We start from the raw sequence: 7,737 nt of genomic DNA, 5'->3' as shown, positions 1-7,737 counted from the left end.
CTGTAGGGCTTTTAATACAATTATATATATATATATATATATAACTAGATGAACCTTATGATTGCACGGCAGTGAGGCATCAGTGCCAACAGTGATGTTGCTGTCTTTGATGATGACGATGATGATGAAACACCTAAGTTGTACATGGCAAGAATAGACCAGAAGACACAACGAGGATGGAGGCGTTCAGCTGTAGCACCACTTTCGATGCCTAGCTGCCATGCCACCCGAAGGAGGCACGAGGGCTGGGATACTGCCAGATCGCCCAAGCCTAGACAGGGGAAGTCGAGTGACGGAGGTCGGATTCGAACCACGGACCTTCCGGTCAGTAAATTCTCGCGCTAACCACTTGGGCCATCTCGCCCCAAGGAGGATGGATATCAAAAAGGATTTGGGTATCTGGCTCTCTTCAAACATGTCCTTTTGACTGCACCATGAGAAATCGGCCCAAAAGATATTCGCCGTTCTACGGACGATTCGGCGTACTCTCTCCCCTATTACTCACACGAACTTCCAACTAATCTGTGGGGTCTACATCAGACCGCTTCTTGAATACGCTAATCAATTTGTCTACTCAAGACGCACGAAGGACGTAACCCTCAATGAGCGTGTCCAGCGAACTACTACGGAAATGGTTGCCGCACTTGAATCCATGGGCTGTGAAACCCGTTCTCTGGTGCTTGATCTCTTTTCCATGGAGTATTGTCGCCTCTGAGAAGACCTGCTTCCTACTTATGCCTTGTTTGAACAGGGTTTGGCCAACCAGTTTTTCACCATTGACTCGGCCGAAAAACAGCGGGGACATGGCAAGAAGATTTATAGGCTCAGAGCCCACTCTTTCACCAGACAAATATTTTCTCATTTTTCTCATTTTGCGCACTTTTGCGTGAAATAACAGACGGTTGTCCATGCTCCAATTAGGACCCAGTTCAAAGAAATACTAAACATTTTTAAGCGAGTCCTCGGCTAGCAAGCTCACTGCCCCGCGCGGAGAATTTGAGAGCAGTACCACAATTTTTTCTGCCTGCGCCTTTCAGGTGAACAACAGACGCTGAACGACAAGAATGAAAGTGACCCATAAAAATTGGGCGAATGCCTCGATCCTGTGTATCAATCTATGAATCCGTGAAAAGAGCTCACATTCTACGTTCATCCTGAACGTACTATTGACTCGTGGTTCAAGCGATACGAAAACATGATTAAAACCGATTTTTCACGTCTAAACTTGAAAAAATCGGTCACCAATTGGTGAACGATGGAAAGTCACCATATTGCTGCGAAAACTCAGCACACCAGAGCATGAACTAGACACAATTTCATTTTCTCCAATATGCCCTGTGACCTCAGCTTTGATTAAATGGTCAGAATACTGTCCCAGTTATTAGGAGATCCGGCATCACTGCTCGATATCCGTTACCAATGCCACAAGTTGGTAAAGAAATATTATGAACAATTCTGTCGGCATCACGGAGAAACCACATGCGAAGGCTAGTGTTGGATCGCGGCCACAGCAGAGATACCCCAGGTGGATTCCAGGACAAATCCTTCGCCCGGGCGGCATAGTGCTATACGAAATTCAAGTTGGATTCGGTACACCAACCAAGCTCGGCCGACAGATGCGCGCGCAGATTCTGACCACGTGATCGAGTGAGTTGAGCCTAAAGATGCTTCCGGATAGCGTTTTACCTCGAAACCATTCCAGAAAATCAATCAGCTGCCCCGTCGGAGGCTAAGCACGAGCACGCATTACGACCGTGGCCATTAATGGACAGACAGGATCCGCAAGCCAGTGATGTCACTGCAAGTAAACCACGACTTCGAAGCTACGTCAAGAATTCAAGCGGAAAATCCACACGGACACCGTCATCATATCGCTCGCAGTTAGGAGCTGTTAAGGCTGAGAAGTCCATCCCACACAGAATTGGCTGAACGTCCGGGCCACCTTTCTGTCCGGTATCGAGGCCATCTCTGATTGGTCAAATGCCGGTACCCAGCAGCCAATCATGACCCAGTATTGGTCAACCGCCGGTTGTCAGTGCCGTACCGAGAATGCATCATTTCCAGAATGTTATTGTGGCATACACTTTATGTACGACACACCGACATGTGTTCTTGACGTGTGTTTCGGGATTAATATATGTTGAGCATCTTTGGTGGATGCTTCTGACTGGAGAACTGTGCTGAAATATGCACGGTATGTACAGAACTCCTCGTGGAAACCACTCACAGCCCCTTTAATCTTGGATGGTTGAAACAAGCAAGCAGCTGATTGTCAACGTATGCCAAAGATTCTATGCTGATCAACACCACACATTGGAAACGTCTTAAGCACAGGAAGCACGGCGGGATAGTCCTCGGCCTATAGGACGATGACCAAAAATCCTTCACTCTGGCACAGTTGTAGATCTATCGCTCCAGGATATCCCGGGTACCGAGGCAAGTTCCCATGATTTAGGTGAAAAATGCCTACAAACTGAAGTCAAATGCTCCATCGTTAGACTGAAAGATTCGTCACCAATAAGCTGGATCCAAAATGTCATTGCATGGTCTTCTGTAGTTGGTCATGTTTGGTTCGCTTCTGTCCGCGAGAGGAATAATATTGAAAGTTACTTCCAGAACCATGGTGTGCCACATCAATTTCCTCTACAGATCTCGGCCTGTAAGGTAGAGGTAACGAGAAGTCATCTCTAGCACGTTCGCAATTCTCTCCGGTTAACTCAAAGGGCTACATAATGTCCGGTAAAATTACTTTATCCACTGAAGTTTCACCGAAATTACGACAGCTTCAGATGATCGACCAAACAAACGTGACGAAGAAGAGCCTGTTTGGACTTTGTGCTTCTCAGTCACTGGGTATAAAGCATCACGAAAGAACTAAACCTGAATGTGTTACAACGTTTGGCGTTCCTTCGTGACCTACTGAGCTATGCTGGTGGTCTATATGTGACATTCAGAGTATAAAGCATCAGGTTGGTAAGCGGTCTGACAGCCGACCGACAGTCTACTGGCACGCCTGGTTGGGGTTTGGAATATGTGTGTCGACTTGCTTCATAAAAATGGCCATGCACCTGTATTTCCCGCCAAACACCGTCATCCTGCTGTCAAGCCTTTGAGCCAGCGGGTTTGGTCGATGGCCTTAATCGTCCTCCTTCCCAGATCGGAGCGCCCCGCAAGTGTCATAGCCCAAGTTCGACCATCATACTCACAACTAGCAATAATCTCATGCCACATCAGCCGTCGAGTGGTGTCGGGTCGCCTCGCTTGCTGCATAGGGTAAAGTGGGTAGGCGAAAACAGGCTACTGCTGAAGTTCCCTTCAAACAATTTCAGATTTTCCCTTTTTCTACCCTATCCCATCAAAGTCTAAGCACTCCCCCCCCCAAATCCTAGCACTGGGTCTGGCCATTTTTTAACGTGTACCACACACAGCTGCAGCTTCCGTATGTACGACTTCAGTGACGAAGCTGTGCGTACCAAAACCCCGATAGCCAGTCTAAACAGTGGAGCAAGCACAGCGGCAAGCGGCTGCCCCTTGTATGCTGGATATCCTCTGCATTTATGTATGTTGGCTGTCAGAAAAAAACTATACAAGGCGTAAGTAGAGTATTTTAACGTACTGCTCACTGGCATTTTCTAAGGTTCCGGTTTCACAAGTCCGGCGATGCAAAGGCCCGCTGAAGCTGGATATACCGTGGTAAGTGTTGTATTTGTGGACAGATAGGAAGCATCTACGCATGGTTGGATACCCGTTGCTAACTGCCTCTGAGCGGTTCTTTTGGCAACGTGTGGAAGAACCCCGAAAACCTGATGTCCATCGCACCCTGCTTATTGTGCCTACCTACGCCTCCACGAGGTTTAGCTCTAAATAATAATAATGTTTATCCGCAGATTGTGGGTGGCAAATCGTCTGGCACGATCATACGTTTGCAGTCAGAGTGAAGCATGTTCGTGGGATTGGCGGGCGGTGAGCACTGCGTGAAAAGAGGACAGTATCATAAACAATCCGCAATATCCGATGAAATAATAAAGTAGGTTAATTTCCCAACTTGTAGGGAACAGTAGGCTCGAGGTCCGACTAGTTGAAGGAAAAATTCGTTTGACATGAACTGAAACTGAATCCATCGCTGACCATGAGTGACCTTGGGCGGTTGGGTAAATGGCCGAAGTCACAACGAGCAAAGTTGGAGATGGAAAAAGAATAATTCTGATTGAGAGCACATGGCATGTTTTGTCTCAAAAATGTGGTTTAATACGGAACTAAGCCGACCCACTGGTTGTACTGCTGTATGGAGGCCAGGTGCAAGGGATAGGTTGGATGGGGATATTGTGCTAATGCATAGGTTTAACCGAACACCGTAAACGGCATTGAACTTGTATAAGACAGTTCCCGGAGCGCTCTAGACGCACTCTGACAATGCACTAAACGCCCGGACATCGTTGTAGATAGTAGCTACATAAACGCCCAGGTAGGCGAATTAAGCGCTGCTGAGGGACAATTTCGTGGCCGTTGGTTTGGATGAGAGACGCGTGGACAATGGAAATTACCTAATTTAGATCTGTACCATCTATGGGCTGTTCCTCTGTAGTGCCAACTTCCGAAACAGTGGAAGGCGCTTGACCTCCTGATGTTATCCGGCAAACTAGTCCACGTTTAAATCGATCTTATCACCGTTAGTTACAGGTGGCGTGGGTCTATCTCTTACTGCTGCCACTGCTGGAATAATAGCGTGGTCTCTGGCCAGGCGCTTGTGCGCTACCGCTTTTTGCAGTTTTTCAGGCACAGTTTCCCCACATAAAACTAGGATATCTTGGTTAGCTACTGGGTTGCCGGTGGACCCAGAAGCTTAAAGAAACATTCAAAGCGGGTTCTTGGAACACTGGCCGGACCGTCCTATGCTGAATAAAAAAGGCCATTGGAAGCTAACATCTGCAGTGATTCCCAGAAACGGAACTTCCGTTCTCATGATAACCCAGCCAACTTGATTCAAACAGCGGATCTTTGGTACAACTGTGGCTTTATTGAAGACCTAATCACAGATATCTCTTGACTGCGACCACAAACCAACGACAACTACATAACCCCATGTAATCGAACACTCTTGCTTACCTATAGGCAAGCTTGCCAGTTGCCTAGCTGTTGTTGACACTAGTTGGTAGGACCTGCGGACACCTAGCCATGCGTGAATTTCTGAGGATACTTTGGAGTTGCCGCAATATGCAGAATCATTTTGCAACGGGTTTATTGCCTTGCATCTATTGTTCTGGCAAAGCTTTTTTCTCATCATTCTAAGACGATCCGCCCGGAAACTCGGTTAGCAGCTTATCTCCGCTTGCGGTAGACCATACGAATGTCAGGTCATTCGCTGTTAAACTTTCTCATTTTGGTGCACACGTCGGTTTTCATTCTCAAGTATCATATTAGTCACGTTTTTAAACTGAGTTAGCCAGTGCTTGGCACGAATCAATCACTTGCAAACGACCTAATCTATATGACAATTAGATTTGAGGCAATCAAGAGGGGACTCCCCGCAGAACTTCCACGTCATGACAGAATCTGCGTGATTATTCCAATACTAGAGAGAAGTATGGTAGTTCACACCAATACTCAGTCGTCGTTTTGTTACATTTAACTCGCTCTTAACGTTATCACTCCGTTCCCGTTGTCCCATCGATAGCTGCTACTTCACTCGCCTCCTCTGTGACTTGCCTTTACCGGCGCCCATTTGATGTTTGCTTGTCTGAATTGACCGGATTGTACTGGCCGTCTTTTCCACGACAGGGAAAATACCAGGTTGTTGGAGTATTTTACCAAGTCACGGTCCGTAATTATGACTGCTTCGTGGTTTTCCACTTTGCAGATCTGGTAGCATGCAGGAGAGATGAAAACCTCGCGCGGTGGTCGGGTACGCTCTGCAGGAAGAGCCGACCCGCTACGTTGCACCATGGTTAGTTCGCATACCTACATCAATCAATTAGCACGCGTGCAACGCCCATCGCCGATCGTTCTGAGACCGGCCACAATTCAGCAAATCCATGAAAGAGCACTGATGTTTTCTGCTTGTTGCTACTGGTGGTGGATTGGTTTCGACTGTGTCAATTATGTGGCAACGCCACAAAAATCAGATGGCCAAAAGTTGACCTTCCGTCTTTTAAAATCTTTCTTAAAAAGTAGGGTAGCTTGAAGACACTTTGCGATGCGCGCGGCTAACAACAACGTGCAACGCCTCAGCTGCTTCCTTCATGATTCGGGTTGGACCGAATCAAAGCCCATCTATTCAGTCAAACAAAACGCACGTCTATTGCTGCTCTAAGGAGTGGACACAGTGATATATAGCTAGCTTACCAAACCTCCACTACCAGCATACAATAGTAGCGCCATGGGTTTATTCCATGTACTACTTGTTGACTGAACCTTTTAGCAGTAACAGTCTCTTCTAGATAATGGTACTGCCAAAATCACCTAGTAAGTTCCAGGTAAACTACTCCGTCGTCTTGGATGTCCCACTCTCTTCAATACCAGTGTTTTTCCTGTTAGCACATCCCTCTCTTCGTGCTCATTCACTGGATAGCTTGTGCTATAGTGGCATATATTAGAAAACTAAAACTGAACATGATCGCTAGTCTATTAATGAGAAATCTACCCTTGTCCTGCCTAATTTAACCACTTGCCGTTGCCACCCTAATTGTGGTAAACGATAAGTTCCTCTGCCTAATATTGCAATTTATACTATTTGATGTCCCATCAAACTCACCAGGCTTTACCAGTTTCATCCCATTTCCTCGTCCTCCCTAGTTTCGACATTTGGTAATACCTGCTTGAAACAACCTGTGTGGCTCTTTTCCACTTCACATGATCTGTGAGTTGCATTTACTGGGATCCCTAACCGAACCAGAAAAATGCCTGCGATCGTACATCGGATTCTCCGCAGATCTCCTCGGTTCACTTGAAAAATCCACTGCGCAAACAATCGCACACTCCAGCCTAAAAAATATCGTCCGTCGCGAGGCCGTCCAGAAACCGAAGCCTATGCAATGACGGCACGGAACTGCCATACCCGATTCGGCAACATACCCGCAACTATTCATTTTCCAATTTTGACGGTGAGCTCTCGCCCAATCTTTGCCTTACCTACAACTTCGAAAAGATTCTCCACCCAACCTCAGCTTCCTCCGAGACACTCCATCCAATCTGCTAAACCTACCGTTTCTATCCAAACATGGTGAACCGCCGCAAAGCCAATAATTTTCTGTTCAGTGCGTTTTCCGTCTTGTAGATTAGGACTGACGCCCTCGCACAAGAAACTCCTTGCAACCGTTGGTTTCACTTTTGCGACATGCAATCTAATGCACACACGGTCGTGATCAAATGGTCCGTGCATTCCTTGTTAGCACCGATTGACCCAAGACTGATATATTCAGCTTTACAATGCAGCATTCAAATTGTCTATAAACGTAGGAATGAAAGGCGCACTCAAAAGACCCCAGTTTCAACAAGAAAACCCGGTTCTCTTTTTTGATTTGTTTCATCACGCTTATGGCAATCCGTGACCGCGTCGAGAAGGCTGTGGATTCTGTCTGGTCCCATCCTTGAGAAACCATGTCAGCTCTATTTAATGTCTGGTGCTTTGCTTTGACTGGATTTAGCGAACCTCAGCCAAACTAAAGCCTCAGTTCCATGCTGTTCCGAACCATTCTGCATCCCCTGAATACGCCCAGCGCACACATCAAATGGTGGGTC

Source organism: Opisthorchis viverrini (genome assembly GCF_000715545.1).
Source record: "Opisthorchis viverrini unplaced genomic scaffold opera_v5_32, whole genome shotgun sequence".
NCBI classification, from domain to species: Eukaryota; Metazoa; Platyhelminthes; class Trematoda; order Opisthorchiida; family Opisthorchiidae; genus Opisthorchis; species Opisthorchis viverrini.
This window is presented reverse-complemented; position numbering follows the sequence as displayed.